We start from the raw sequence: 16,316 nt of genomic DNA on the forward strand, positions 1-16,316 counted from the left end.
AAGAAGGGGGGTGGGGACGGAATAAAAAAGAAAAAGAAACAGATTATGTTGGACTCAGTTATTAAAGGAGAATATTTTAAATTCCTGATGAGGTGGGCAATTTAACCCTTGCTTTCTCTCCAGCAAGGGGAAGCTCAATGCATTGATTCTCCAACTATTGGTAACCTAAATCTCAGCCATAAGAAATAGTTGGTAAATATTCAACTCAGTACAGATTTAAGGAAACTATGGCTTATTGAACTCAGTGTCATGTTTTTTTCCCCCAGGATCACAAGTCGCACTGATAAGGGTGACAATACTGAAGCCTGTGAGGCAGAGCACCATCTTGAGTGACCAAAAAAACCCAACACATCCCAGAATAAAAAACTCATCAAACACAGGATATCAGGATATAATTACATGCATGCAATTACCAGAGTTGGGACATGTTTCCAGAATCACAGAATCACAGGTTGGAAGGGACCTCAGGGATCATCCAGTCCAACCTTTCTAGGAAGAGCACAGTCTAGACAAGATGGCCCAGCTCCCTGTCCAGACGACTCTTGGAAGTGTCCAATGTGGCCAAGTCAACCCCTTCCCTGGGGAGATTATTCCAGTGGTGACTGTCCTCACTGTGAAAAAGTTCCCCTTTGTGTCCAATCGGAATCTCCCCAAGAGCAACTTGTGCCCATTCCCCCTTGTCCTTTCCATGGGACTCCATGTAAAAAGGGAGTCTCCATCTTCTTTGTAGCTACCCCTTAAGTACTGGTACATGGGCATGAGATCCCCTCTGAGCCTCCTTTTCTCAAGGCTGAACAAACCCAGTTCTCTCAGCCTATCCTCATATGGCAGCTTCCCAGTCCTCTGATCATCTTGGTGGCCCTTCTCTGGACCCCTTCCAGCCTCTCCACATCCTTTTTGTACAGCGGGGACCAGAACTGTACACAGCGCTCCAGGTGTGGCCTGACAAGAGCTGAGTAGAGCGGGATGATGACTTCTTTCTCTCTGCTGGCGATGCCCTTTTTGATGCAACCCAGCATCCTGTTGGCCTTCTTGGCCGCAGCAGCCACTGTTTGCTCATGTTGAGCTTTCTGTCCACCAGGACCCCCAGGTCCCTTTCCACAGAGCTGCTCTCCAGCCGGGTGGATCCCAGTCTGTGCTGCACTCCTGGATTATGTTTTCCCAGGTGCAAGACCTTGTTAAACTTCATAAGGTTCTTGCTGGCCCACTCTTCCAGCCTATCCAGATCTTCCTGCAGAGCAGCTCTCCAGCTCTCCAGTCCAATAGGAACGTATTCTTGGCTGGCCCTGGGTTGTTTTTATGAATGACTTTGTAGAAACAGTTTAAGGTCATGCAAGGATCAATGGAATTGGTTAAAAATGTTGTGCCAACAGGTTGCCAACATGGTGAAGTCACTTCCATACCTCTCAGTGCCGCTCCCAGTTATGGCCACATTGGATCCAACTCTACTGCCAAGTTTTGTGAAACACTGGCCAAGCATCAAAAGAGAATCTGGAGAAATATTCAAATATTGGAAATGCAGAGTTTTTCCATGACTATGATATGTTTAGCTTAACCAAAGGTACATGTCGGTGTAACTTCATCTAAATATTTATGTATCCATCATCACTGTATGGAAATAATCTTTAACTGACCCTTTGGTTAGCCAAACAAGCCAACTCACCATAGGCTGAACTTTAAACTTGGTCACAAACTAGGAACCAGGTGAAAATTTCCATCAGGAGGGATCATTAACACTGGAAGAATCTACTGTGGAAATTTAAAAAAAAAAAAAAAAGCAATGAGAAATAATCTACGTTTAGATTTCCCTCCCCTACTTAAAAGATATACTTTAGTACAGAGGGCAAATAAATGAAAGGAAAAAGACTTAAGGTATTTGCTATGAAAAGGTCAGACTAGTTAATGAGAGTGATTCCTTCTGGCTTTACAATCCAGCCACTGAAATCACCAGAGCTACACTCAGTGGCAAAGCTCAGCACATACATGGATGCAAGGACCTTAACTGCCTTGGTGGATTTTTTTTGAAAAGAGAGAAAAAACAATCTGGGATGGCTTCAAGCAGTGTCACACAGCTTTTCCATGGCTGCGAAGTGTGCAGCATCATCTTCATTAGCATCTGGGTGCTATTTCAACAACATTTTCTCTAGGATGATGATTCTGCCACTGATGTTGCTGACTAGAGCTGAGCTAACCTGGTTATTCTCTGGTAGCCCAGTGTTATTTTGCATGAATCGAATGGATTTGGAGCACAAATGAATTTTCTTTGGGATCAAGTTTCTTCAGCATTTCCTTAATTCTCTTTGCAACTGTGACAAGTAGCTTTCCCTGTCTCCGTCCTCCTCCTTGCTTCTCCTCCTCCTGCCTTTCCTTTGTTATAGATACCAAATTAACTGCTTAATTTGGGTGTCTCCTTTGACACCCTCCTTGTGGGACAAAGCACACTAGCCCTGAGCTTGCATTGACAGACCTTGCTCTGGTGCACAGAAACTGCACGGGAACACACCTGAAGTATTTAGCAAGTAATTAAAATTGAAAAATATTAATAAAAAACCCCTGAAGTAACCACATGTCTCAGGAAGCCCCTAACCATCATCTTTCGGTAAATCAACTGCATCAACTCCAGGATCTTCAAACTTGCCCAATTCCCATTTTCAACTAAATTATGAATGTCTATGCAAATGAAAGCAAAGGCTTGGAGGGGACACCACTTCTTCCCCTGCTCTTCTTCCCCCGCTCTTCTTCCCCCCTTCTCTTTCACAGCATTATCTTCAAACTTCATTTTGTGATGCTCTTTAAAGCCAGTGTCAGAGTTCAGTCATTCAAGCCAGCAACGGCAGAAGCCTTGGACCTCAAGCACATCCCAGCGCAGAAAGGCTGACAAGTAAACCTCTTTTCAAAATGAATTATTTTGGAGGCAATTGCCAGCATTTTTCTCTAGCAAAATCATTGCTTCCCCTGGGCACAGGTGGGATACAGGCTGCTCCATATCATACATATTTTCATTCCTCCCATCAACGCAAAGTAGGAACAACAGGATGGACACTAAAACCACCAAAAAGCTCTGTAAAACCTCCAGTAAACGAGATGGGATAAGAGGTTGATTTAGACTAGGTTACTGAGACCAGTTTGGGAAATTGCTCCCTTGGCATGCAAAAACTGAAGCCCCTAAAACAAAGCAGCATCACTTTCCTCCAGACCCTCCCCAAAACCCCCAAATGACACGACATACACACTGTCTTCTTGTACAGATTTCCTGGTTCACTTACATTCAGAACGTGGTTCTTTGGTCCTCATGGCAGCCGTGAAACTGAAGTGAAAAACTGATGTTCAGCAGAAAATGATGAGCTTATGTCTCATGAATCCAGATTAAAAAAAAAAAGTCTCCTTTGCTATTAAGCTTCCAAGCCACGCCCTCTAGATCAGCAACCCCTCTACTGGAGGCTTTTCTTGAACCAGTTGGTGGAGTGAAGAGCAGTGCCTACCAACACACCACCTTTTCTGACTGAAGTCCATAAAAAAAGAAAGCATCCTCTTCCCCAGGAGCTATTTACATTGTACCCTTGCTTCTGTCTTCGTGGAAATGTTTAAATTATACAAATAAATTGCATTCGTACTCTTCTCCATTATATATTACAAGTTTTTTCTTGTTTGTTTAGGATTTTTTGCTGTTTGATCTTTTTTTTAAAATTTACAAACAGAATGCAAAGAAACAACCGTGTTCAACTTTGCGTTAGTGCTGCTCTACCTAAATGATTGTATTACAAACATATATCTTTCTTGTCTTTGCACAAAATTTCTTTGATAATGGAAGTTTGCAATATTCTTGGTATCTTACTAGTAGAGTGTTTCTTCCAGGAAGGCACAACTACAAACAAAAAAAAATCTCTTACGCAAGACCCTTAACATACAGCACTAGGACTTAACATACAGCACTTAAAATACAGCACTAGGAGAGGGGAAAAAAAAAAAAATAAAAAAGGAATAGATGCATTAAACCAGGGGATTTACATGTGCAGAAACTTGAAAAATTTGGGAAGACAGATCCTATTTTAGGTCACAACTTGAAAAGACTGCCAGTTTTCTTCGTTACAGCAGCTCTGGGACCTAGAAACTAGTCTGAATGTTACACACCGTTTGAATTCACAGCAGAGGTAAAAAGGAAAAGAAAGTTGAGGCTTGTCACTCCTTCTATACCTCTATGTGTAAAGATGCACAAAGGATCCCAACACCTGTATTCACAAAGATCAGAGAAACGTCGTCCTCAGACAAAACTCCTCAAAATGCAGCTATACCAGACAAGGGGCAAAACGTGATCCACGTAGAAACTGTCACCAGCGGGACCCAAATGTGGAGCCGTTTGGCTTGGCATACCCAAGGCGGGGTTCCTTGGACAAGAGGAAATGGCCTCAAGTTGCGCCAGGGGAGGTTCACATTGGATATTAGGGAACATTTCTTTACTGACAGAGTGGTCAGGCATTGGAAGAGGCTGCCCAGAGAGTTGGGGGAGTCACCATCCCTGCAGGTCTTCAAAACACATGTAGATGTGGCACTTTGGGACATGGTTTAGGAGACATGGTAGTGTTGGGTTGATGGTTGGACTTGATGATCCTAGAGGTCTTTTCCAACCTTAATGGTTCTATGATTCTAAGGCCAGGAGGAACTACAGATGTAGGGGCAGGACAGTGGAAAAGCTGGCCCTCCATGATGCATCAGGCACCAGAAAAGCAGCAAGGTCCCAGCTTGCAAACCACCATGCAGAAGCACAACTGGATGGGTCCCATCAACAAAGCTCAACTTCAAACTCATCTCCAGCTCTGCTCCCATGACACCAGGTGCCTTCACTGTCCTCTTTACCAAACTTCCAATTTCTGGGCTAAATCAACTCCTTTTGACACTTTCCCATTGTCTTTCACCAACAGAGGTTTCCTAGCTAAGGAAATCTTCCCACGCCACTCTCTTACTTTAAGAGCACTTGTATTTCTTCCCTGGTGGTGCCTGAGGCCCCAAACCCAGAAATCAGGAATCAAGCCCAAATGAGGAACAGGCTGCCTAGAGAGGCTGTGGAGTCCCTTCCCTGGAGACATTCACACCCTGCCTGGACGCAGCCCTGTGCCCCTGCTCTGGGTGTGCCTGCTCAAGCAGGGGGTGGGACAGGGTGAGCTCCAGAGGGCCCTTCCAACCCCTACCATTCTGTGATTCTGTGAGTCCCAGCCCACCATCCAAACCACACTGATCTACAGACCTTGATCTCCCACACATTCTCATAGAAAGATATGGAGATAGACAGCAGAAGAATTATTAAAAACAAACAAACAAAACCCCAAAAACATTGAGACACAGAACACATGGCCAGATGGTGAAGAACATGCCACTGGGGAAGCTCTATCCTCTTTGACACCAGCCTGGGAGCCTGCTAGATCCTCTCCATCTGTCAAAGCCCACCGTGCCCAGGCCCAAGTTGAGGGCTGCTCCTCTGGTTTTCAGCACAACAGCTTCGAGCTCACTGTTCTGAGGTGTACCATGGGATACTTGGGGGCTGAAAGGTGTTCTATAAAACCATCTCATTTTATAGCTGGACCTGCTGCCCCAGAAGAGATTTCACCAGGCTGGACAGGACATGAGCAACAGCTCAAGGGACATCCTGGGAAGGGAGGGGGGGCCTTAAATCCCCAAAAAGAGGAAAAGAAAAGACGAAGTTCAGCCTTTCAGATCCAAATGAGCAAGCGAAAGCAAGTGAGGGCTCTGGACTCCTGAAGCAAGCTTCATCCGACCAGGTTCCATGGTCCTACAACCACCTAGGAGATATGGTCACATCAGGGGATGCTTCAAAAGCAGACAGAGCAACCTCTAGGCAATATTGTGGCTTCTTCCTGCTGCTCTTTTTATTTTGCCTATTTTCCATTCAGATAAAGATCAGCCCTCCTACCCCTGTAGAGGTGTTCTTACCACCCTGGGTCTGCAATGGATCTTAGCAGAGCCAGGACTCGGTGCAATCTCTGCTTCATTCAAATCATCCACAGGGGATGCAGAGGGTTCTATCTTAGTTATTAAAAAGTTTGTGGTTCTCTCTCCCCCTTCCAGGGAGATTTTTCATATGCATCAACATAGTCACAGGCAGGCCCTGTCACACCTCAACAGGAAAAATGATGGAAAGAAAGTATTTCCAAAACAGAGAAGTGGGGCATGAAGCTTACAGGTACTTCGCATGACATGCTGTGAATAGGACAGAAGGGCTATAAAGCTTCTCCTTTCACAGCAAGAGTTGCAGTTCTGATGTTATACAGGTATGCTAACCTTCTCCCTGCTCTCCCTAAGAGAAACCACAGAGCAAAACTCCCTTAAAATTCCTTTTCCCACACCTCTGGCATCAGGGTGATATTTCAGAGCTGGGCATCACCCCAACCCTCCTTCAGAAACTTCATGTTGTGCTGTCATTAAAATAAAAAAAAAAAAACAAAAAAACCCCAGGCTGAAATCACTATCTTTGATGAGCCAACACCACTGAGGGAGGGATTCTTACTAGCTGAGATGTGATATGTAAATCCTATCGCTGCCCAAACACTCCTAAATCACACCCCATGGCTTCCCCCTCTCCTCCCTGTCCCATCAGGCTATTTCAAGCTGCCTCAGATCAAATTAACACCAAAGGGCACATGCTGGGTGTCCAGTGTCCTGGCACTGGGGATATTCCCTGCAGCAGCTGTGGCTGTGGAGAGCCCAAGTGGGAGCAGGGAGATGTGTGAGGAGGGAGAAGCAGATGAGAGGGGCTGGAATGGACTGACGGCAACCCCCACCCCCACCCCTGGGCCCCTCAGGGTGGGGAGAGGAGTTGTGAGTGAAGGGGTGAACATGAGACTCGGAAAAAGTCTGGGATATGGATGGAAGGTGTGGTTTTAATTTTATCTTTGTTTCTCACTACCCAAATCTATTTTAATTGGAAATAAATTAATTTTCCCCAAGTCAAGTCTGTTTTGCCCATGATGGTAATCAGTAAGTGATCTCCCTGTCGTTATCTTGACCCGTGAGCTTTCTCATCCTATTTTCTCCCCACATCCAGCTTGAGGTGGGAGGTGAGCGGCTGGGTGGGTGCTTAGCTGTTTGCAGAGGCTAATCCACCGCAGGCAGCAACAGGTATAAACCACCACAGCCGGTAGGTGACATTAGAACATTCAAGTTCAACAATGTCCAAATGCTCAACCCTGTTCCTATGACTCTTCTCCTGACCTAGCTCTTGCCTCACACATTCAGTGGTTCTCTTGCTGTGATCTGCTCTTCCAACCTCCCAGCTCTGTCCTCTCCTCCTTCCCCCTCCGCGTTCCCATTCACACCGACACAAATCACGCAGACATCTTCCAGACTCACGTTTATACAGCTACCTTCTTTTTTTCAGTTCTGACGACCATCTCAAGTGTTACCCAAGATCAGAAGAATTTTCTTCTTGAGTGCTCCCCAAGGGCAGGAACCTGGTCACCTCCTGCAGCGCCCATTTGGGTTTGTGGGGTCACAGCTTGGGGGAGGAGGGCTGCTCCCACAACCTCATCTTCCAACTATTGCAGCTGCTGTTTCGCCAGCTTTGGCATATGGATCTTACTCCACTTTAAGCAATTCAGAAGGCTCATGCAAAATCAGGTTTCCCTTACCCTGAGACTTAACCCTCCCATTCTTCCACTTGCTTCCCATTCCCTTATAAGATGGTATTTCCCACTTGTCCTTTGCAACCTATCTCTTCCTTTCTCCAACATCAAGATATTAAACATGTGAGAACCCCTTAAAACATTCCTCCACCATCTGAAACAAATACTTTTACAGGAAAGCTGCTTTTTATCTCCTGTTTTTATACAGCACCTGGGATCCCGAAGATGTCCCTTAATAAAATGGCAAAGTGGAGCTACAAAAAATTGCACACAATAATAACACAAAGAACGTAATAGCATTTAACAGCAGATATACAATTAAAAAAAAAAAAAAGCCACAAATCTGCATTCATCCTAGCTTTGATTTCAGCTATTAATGTGCAACTGATGGCTACTCAGACCTGCTCTACCGCAAATTGCTCAAGTTCAGATTCATCCACCTTAAAAGCAAGTTAATAAGGAAAATTTTCTTATTCATCTACGTTAAGTTTACCTATAAGTGATCATGTGGGCCATAATACAAATGCACATACAATCGCCAATTTTGAATCTTAAAACATGGATATTTAATATGTTATTTAAGTGCTATTCTAGCTACTTGCTGCCTAACTTCCCTTGGTCCAATGAAATTAGTCCGGGCAGTTTCACTCCAGGATTTTATAAACCTAAATTTAAAACAGTTTATTTTGCTCTCAGGTTGCTATAGGTTCTCCAATACCCATTTATTGCCCTTTAATTCGTTTGCGTGAACAAAAGGTATCTTCCAAAGAAAAAGTCCAGAGCCATACAAGAGTATCAAAAATTACAGATTCCGCTAATTCCTTCTGCAGTTTGTCCTACCAGTTGTGATGCCCATTGCTGGAGGTGCATGCACACCTCCTCTCTCCTGTGAATTTACTGTCTTCCTGTTCCAACAAGCCACCCTGAACCCACGTCTTTCCCTGAACCCACATTTCTGGACACTTTTGGCTACAGTGCGCATTACGTGAGGAGGCGCACAATTACCTTGTGTGGGTTGTAACACGTTTTCCCTATTAAACGTGGTAGTCTATGGTCTGCAGAAACCAGTGAGAATTATTATTGACTACAAGTTGATAAAGATTGGTTCGGCGTTTCTTTTATTTATTTATTTTTAATTTCTTCTTACAGACTACAAACAACTTGCACAACCTTCTTTGATTTCCCTGTCCCCCAACAAGCTCCAGATAGGTAAGAGCACTAGGGGAAGGGGTTAGTTGAAAAACACAACCCGTAGCAATCAACATCTTCCCGTTTTCAGCTCAAACTCCACTGCAAGTTCTGACTTCTCTGACACATGGTACCTTCCACTCACCTTTTATCAGATCACTCTTTGCTACATAAGTTAGTGCCAGTGGTTTTACATCTCCATCAGGGGACTCATCCATTAACACTAGTCCTACCAAATTCCTTCTCAAAAGCAAAATCCCCCAATTCCTCTTCTTCACCGCATTTAGCTCCCATGCACCACCACAGCGTGATAGACAGATCTTTAAATTTTAAGCTGTAATTCATTTTTATCAGCAGTGAAGATGACTGGAGGTAGGGGATTGGGGAAGATGGGCATCCAAAAAAGAAAAAAAAAATGCAGGAAGCTGCTGATGGAGCAGCAAGGATGAAGCTCCAGATGTTCACACACTGTTGGTGACCAGAGAGCTACCCCATATAAGATTGTGTTTTCCAGCCTGCCAGAGAACGGCAAAGCACAGGACAAACAACACAAGTGGCAAAGAACACAGGGAGAGGCGAAGCATCCCCATGGGCAGCATCATTAGCTCCTTGCTGTGCTATGATGAAGAATATGATGAAGAGCAACACAGTGCAGACCTGGGGCGAAAGTCTGATGCATGGCTCCATCCTACGTCTCCTAGACCAACGCCCTCCAAGTGCACAACCCTCCCCATCTACATTTGGCTTCCCATGTTGGAAAAGAAGGAAGAGAGAACAGGGAAGAGAAAATAAAAGCAGGACAAATTTTCCCTGAGGACAATTATCTGCTCTCCCGTTTCAGCCTACAGACATTGCCCTCGCCTCTACCATGCACAGCCTTGTCCGTGCAACAGCACCGCCCTGCCAAGAGCCGCTAACCGGGTTACAGAGCAGAGGAAGGACAACAAGATTTAGTGTAAACACGTACGATGAACATGCCACCAATCAATCCCTGTGTGCAACGGCATTTCATGCAAAATTAAATTATTTGCAGAAGCCCAAATAATGAAGCAAATGCAAAAAAATTAGCCATTTTACCATCCTTTAATGCTCAAAAAAAAAAAAAAGCAAGCCCCAAGAGACCACTGTGGTAGCTAAGTGCTCAGCTAAACTGAGTATTTTAAATCTGTAGAGACACTGACTCAGATCACAATGCTCCAGACATGCAGTACCTAACTCATCGGAGTCTCTCTTTGCCACTACAGAGCACGCTGAGCAGCTGCACTCCAGCATTGCTGCTCACTAAAGGTGCTCAGAGATGCCCGCAGTTTCCCAAGCAGCAAAATGAACCCAAAGACTGCACACAAACTACATCCTTGAGAAAGCAGAGACAAGGATGGGTGAAAATGAAATTAGAAAGAAGAACAAAAAAAAAAAAAAAAGAAAGAAAAAAGGAAATATAACCTTCCAGCCTCCATGGGTTGTCACTGTACTGTCGCTCTTTCCACTCTGTCCCTGTAAAAATCACAAGTTTTAGCCATACTAAACAAATTTATGATTTATAAAACTGTCAGCCTATCTATGTATCATTCCATAGCTGCTCAGAAAAAAAAAAAAGGAAGCTATATTTTGGTGGGAAGATGCTGTAGTGGGTATATAGAGTAGTCAGAAAAGTCCAAATCTCCCTATTTCACTTCCATAAGAACCTCTCCAGAACTTCAAAATGGAAGACCACCTCTAACAGTACTTTTTCTTAGTGAATAGCTCAATTTTACAGCTTCTCCGGAGGATTTATACCTTGGATTCCCACACAGCCCTCCAGGAGCTCCAAAATGTCACATCTGTTATTAAAAGTAACATCCAAATGCATTTTTCTTAGTTTGTTCATGGGAAGAGGTGTTTCCTTCTGGGTGAACTTTCAGCCTGTTTCAGCGAGCAGACCTGGCTCACTTCTCTCACAAACTACCACAGCTTTTTTACATTATTCATATTCCAGATTGCTATTTCACTGCCTTAGCAAACAGGAACAAAATGTCCGGGGTTTCATTTTTATGTCTTTTGGTGAGGTGAAAACGCTGTCGATGGATTTCCTCCTGAAGCAAAAACTTTGCTGGACCAACAGTCTGCTGTAATTAAGGTTAGAAACCTCAATTAAAAACGAAATCCAGCTTTTGGTATGTAGTTTCTTCCCCTGACAGAATTGCTGTTTCTGTATGTGATGGGTGAATTACAGAATGCTGCCAGATAAAAAGTGTCATACAAATATAAAGTGACAGGGATTATTAAAGATTATTCTGAGTTAAAAATCAACACACTGCAACAGCAGTTTTTTAAAGGTGCTGGACCAACAGGCAAAGAATTGGAGATGGAAAAGAAGTAATTAGAGAGGCAACTCCTGTCCTTGGCCTGGCTGCCATCCCAATCTTCAGGGCATTTTTCATGGCCTGAAGCTTTCACCAGTTCTGTATTGACAGACGGGGAGTGGGAAAAGAAAAACAAAAAGAAAAAACGAAGAAAAAAAGCTTTAACTAGGACCTTTTCCATATTAATTAAAAACCTGCTGATGAGACAGAAGCAACAAAGCAAGTCGCGTTGTTGCCTATGGAGCATCCCCAAACATTGGCAGGTGCTGGCAAATGCCGTTATTTCTTACTCCTGGGAAACCTCTTGGGATTTGCTCACGTTCAAAGGAGCTGCACTTCTCTGTCCTTATTTTGCTCTGCATATAAGAAAAATAACACAAAACAAAAAATAAAAAGAAGAACTAATGGCAACAAAAAGGCCACCAAAAATAAGGAAAGGTTGTATTTCTCAACCAGTCAGGCTGCACTGAGCAGGCACCCATGATTTCTTTCGGCACCAGTTACCCTCCCAGCTATACCTCCAAGCTCAAACGTGCATCACCTTGTGCAGACCTGCACAGAAGAGCATGCTGCGGAGAAGGACCAAACAGCACCAACATACCAGTGGATTCAAGTCAACAAGGAAGGGAATAAAAATGAATAAGTAAATATATGTGTCCAAATAGAATACATAAAATATATATCCTATATAAAAAATATAGTAAATGAAATCTGTGCAAATATACACACATATTTGAGCAACTTAATAGGAAATATGTTGGGATTAATAGCTTGAGCACCAGCAGGTTAACCAGACAGACCCTCTGCTCTCACTCACCCTCATCCTTGGTCACCCGGGATGCTCAAGCAGAGCAAGGGAACAACCCCACTTTCACAGCTTCCCAGACTGGTGGGGTTTGGCAGGGCCCTCTGGAGCTCACCCCGTCCCACCCCCTGCTGGAGCAGGCACACCCAGAGAGGGGGCACAGGGCCGCGTCCAGGCGGGGTGTGAATGTCTCCAGGGAAGGGACCCCACAGCCTCTCTGGGCAGCCTGTGCCCCTGCTCTGGCACCTGCACAGGGAAGGGGTTTGTCCTCATGTTCAGGTGGAACCTCCCATGTTCCAGCTTGTGCCCGTTGCCCCTTGGCCTGGCGTTGGGCACTATTGAAAAGAGTCTGGCCCCATCATCCTGACACCCACCATTTAGATGTTTTTAAGTATTGATGAGATCCCCCCCTCAGTCTTCTCCAGACTGAACAAACCCAGGTCTCTCAGCCTTTCCTCACAAGGGAGATGCTCCAGCCCCCTGATCATCTTGGTAGCTCTGCGCTGGGCTTGCTCAACAGTTCCCTGTCCTTATTGAACTGGCGGGCCCAGAACTGGACGCAGCACTCCAGATGTGGCCTCACTAGGGTGCAGCTGAGGGGGAGGATAACCTCCCTCAACCTGCTGGCCACACTCCTTTTCATGCATCCCAGGACACCATTGGCCTTCTTGGCCACAAGGGCACGGTGCTGGCTCAGGGTCACCTCGCTGCCCACCAGTGCTCCCAGGTCCTTCTCAGCAGAGTCACTTGCCAGTAGTTCAGCCCCCAGCCTGTGCTGATGTGTGGGGTTGTTCCTCCCCAGGGGCAGGACCTTGCACTTGCTCTTGTTGAATTCCATGAGGTTCCCTTCAGCCCAGCTCTCCAGCCTGTCCAGGTCTCGCTGGATGGCAGCACAGCCTTCTGGTGTATCAGCCGCTCCTCCCAGCTTGGTATCATCAGCAAACTTGCTGAGATTACACTCTGTCCCATCATCCAGGTCACTGATGAATCTGTTGAACAGGACTGGACCCAGCACAGACCCCTGGGGAACACTGCTAGTGAGAGGCCTCCAACCGGACTCTGCCCCATTGATCACGACCCTCTGAGCTCTGTTGTTGAGCCAGTTCTCTGTCCACCTCACTCTCCACTTGTCCAACCCACACTTCCTTTGTTCCTACCACTTTCATTGGCTGTATTTACATAGCCCTATTTCACAGCTAAAGACACATTAACTGCAAGGAGATTTTCCATCCCTTCCCAAAAAATTAGGTGGGAATGATGCAAGAACCATGGGATTCCCCTCCTCTCTCTTCTGAGTTTCCTTTGCAGCAGAACTCTCATATATTAACCACTGAAGATGGGTGGAAGGAGCAGGGAGGGAAACAGAAGGGGGAGGGAGGCGTAATGCTATTATAACACCTAAGCCAATCTATTACAGAGCTGCAGAGGACAAGGACAGAAAGAGCAGGTACTCAGCAGCACACGCCTGCCTTGAACAATTCCTGCTACTCCCATGTGCTTTGCCAGCACAGCTCCAGCCTCCAACACCTTCAGTAAAAGGGGCAGGAGCTGCTCGACCCCAGCATCATGCCTTACACCAACCGGGCAACGGAGAGAAGCTGTTTTGGTCCTCCTTGCCAAATGTGATGCAGATGAAACACAGCTCAGCTTTCATTAGAGAAGAATTGATGAGCACAGAAAGGGTTTTTTTTCTGCAAAGGTGAGCTTTGCAGGACACGGGGCCATTCAGATGCTGGTCCTACATCTGCCTCCGCCGCCGGACATCTGCAGCCACCACTGCAGGTGGGTTCCTGCAGCAAAAGCCGGGCTGTGTAAAACACCACTTTCCAAATGCGTCTGCTTCCTCTGAGTCACAGCCATTAACTTTGCTCTACGAAAAACAGCACTTGCTCCCGTTGGCAGAGGAAAAGCGCATGCCACAACAGAGACAGGAGCCTGCTTTGCCTTGAACTTCATCAGACGAAGTGCCGAGATCTCAGGGTGGATGTGGAGCATCAACATTTTAGAAAGGGGGGATGGGGAATAGAAATTGAATTCAGATTTTTCATTGCATGAACATGGCACACTTGGAGAACAGGAAGGGATGAAATCCTCGACTGCGTGCCACCGTGTCACTTCCAGAGAGTCACTTTTGACTACCACCATACTTTAGATGGCAGTTTTAAAGGTTATGGCTGAAGGGGCTCTTCCTACAAAGCCTTCAGTGAACTCTGAGCAAAATAAAAATACACATATGAACAAGCCAATGACAAGAGCAAGGCAAGGACAAAACTTCTGAACAATCACCGCAAACACCCATGAGCTGCTGCCTTGCTTGGGAAGCCTTTCTTCCCCTGCCTTCTGCGACCCTCTCCCAAACTAATTTACTAGCGGGATCTCTTGTAACAGCATCCAGGTTCAGTAAACAGAGAGGCATATCCTACTGCAAGGTCAAGAGCAATCTAGAACTGTAATTCTTATCTGTCCAGCCGGGCAACATGAGTGTACAGCATCACTTGCATTTTCAGGTGAAATGCTACCGGCAGTGAACTGCTCACAAATAATAAATCATGATTCAAGCTCGGAGAAATTTTTAGAGGAACGAAGTGAGGATAACCAAGTTTAAATAGGGTTTAAAGAAAAGTCTTGCTAATTCACACTCAGGAAAACAGTGAACAAACCATAAATTATGAATTAATCAACTCTATCCAATCAACCACCCTCACTAGCTCTCTATTTTGATTTGAGCAATAAAAGCCAACGAGTTTATATAGTCCTCCAGCAATCATCATCATCTTGCTGGTCTCTAAATTGCAGTTGCAAGTAGGGCCTACAAGGTGTGCTCAGGCCTCTCTGCGCTAGCTGCCTTGCAGATATCAAGATGACTTGTCACCTCCCAACCGAGTCAGAATTTGGCACAGAAAGACAAGATACAGGGTGCCTTTGGGGAAATGGCAATGCACATGGGAATAGCCAGACACATAGGCATCGCAAACACATCTCAACGTGAGTATGAGGTCTACCAGGGCACATTTCTCCAGAGGGACCTTCTCACCTCCAAACCTCACCTCCATCTCAAGACACTTCTCTCTAGGCATGGTTTACTCTGAAGACTGTTCCACAGCTCCACTGGGTGAGACTATCAGTGGTACCATCACAACCTGATGGTTATAAAACTGGCCACAGCTAGTGGAAACCAAGCTGTAAGCTCCCCCAGAGCAAAGCTGATATCCAGAAGCTCCACACAGCTGAAAAGCCACGGGAAGCAGGAGAGGCACGCTCAGTCTTGATGACATTTCTTGGCTTTTTGGGCCAGTGGTGTTACAAGAAAAGGTGTGGCTGGGAGCTGAAATAAATTACTTTCCATGGGCCAATGTTGAATCCCCTCCAGCTGGACAACAGCCTGGCTGCAAAGCACGAGTCTCATCTGGTGCTCTTTCAGCTGAAGAGCAGTTTCACAGCCCAAATCAGCTGTAGCATATAGCAACTGGGGGAGACGGACAAGATAAAAAAACAAACCCCCCAAAACTAAAGAGATATTCCACAATCAAGAGGGACCCAAAGAAGGAAGAAAAAGATAGATCAAACCTTTGATGCAGCAGAATTTGAGAAGTTTTCCTGTGGGTATTTTGCTTTTAAAAGACCAACCTGCAACCTGAGGAAGCACACTACATCCCTTAAACCCAGTAGTGATTTAGCATTTTGTCAGGCCGGGCTAATGAAGAAACCTTCCACCAACACGGGACTGGTGGGACAAAGAGGCAACGCTCCAGCCCAGCATCCTGGGAGCCCTCCTTGAGGGAGGGGACCTGCAGAGCGCAGTGTACACAACCCAGCATACTCACACTGCAAACATCTCCCTGACCGCCGGTTGGGGATGCAGCGACACGAAGCATCAATGGTCAAACCACAGAACAACCAAACCTTCTACCATGCCCATTTTGTACAAGTCTCACGGAAAAGCCCATTTATAACAAGAGCCACATTTGCTCATGTGCATCGCAAGAAACTGGACAGTCTCTAGCCTCGATATGCATCGGAAAGATTTCGACTTGCAGTAGGTGTCCTGCCATTGTGATAACCTTCCCACCAACACACAAGTTCTACCACTTAAATATACAAACTAAAAACTCTTTTTTTTTTTCCCCTTAGGTTGAATCCCGCTTGGATTTTATCTCTTGGGTAACAAGGATACTGATGCAACAGAAATATCCAAAACCAGAATAGCAAATTCTTTATTCCCTAAAGAATGCATAAACCCTGCTCTGACTTTTAAGCTGAAAAATAAGCGGTTTTGTTGTTTGGTTGAGGCTCTGCATGTGTGTGTGTGTCCTGGTAGGGGTGGGATAATCACAAAGACGTCCCACA

The 16,316-nt window shown here is 45.4% G+C and overlaps 1 protein-coding gene across 9 annotated transcripts in view; it reads right to left on the reverse strand.

Annotated features, from left to right (window-relative positions):
- The window catches only part of TSNARE1 (t-SNARE domain containing 1), a 510,738-nt gene that overhangs the window by 418,241 nt on the left and 76,181 nt on the right, over positions 1-16,316 (reverse strand). Inside the window, exon 1 of one of the 9 annotated variants that reach the window (XM_075085935.1) lies at positions 1,664-1,942. The exons of 7 other annotated variants lie outside the window; for them this stretch is intronic. The gene's annotated coding sequence lies outside the window, so the exon portion shown is untranslated. Of the gene's footprint in view, positions 1-1,663; positions 1,943-16,316 lie in introns of those variants that run through there. One more of the 9 variants, XM_075085932.1, reaches the window with a different exon arrangement.

This window comes from Phalacrocorax aristotelis, chromosome 2, assembly GCF_949628215.1.
Source record: "Phalacrocorax aristotelis chromosome 2, bGulAri2.1, whole genome shotgun sequence".
NCBI lineage: Eukaryota > Metazoa > Chordata > Aves > Suliformes > Phalacrocoracidae > Phalacrocorax > Phalacrocorax aristotelis.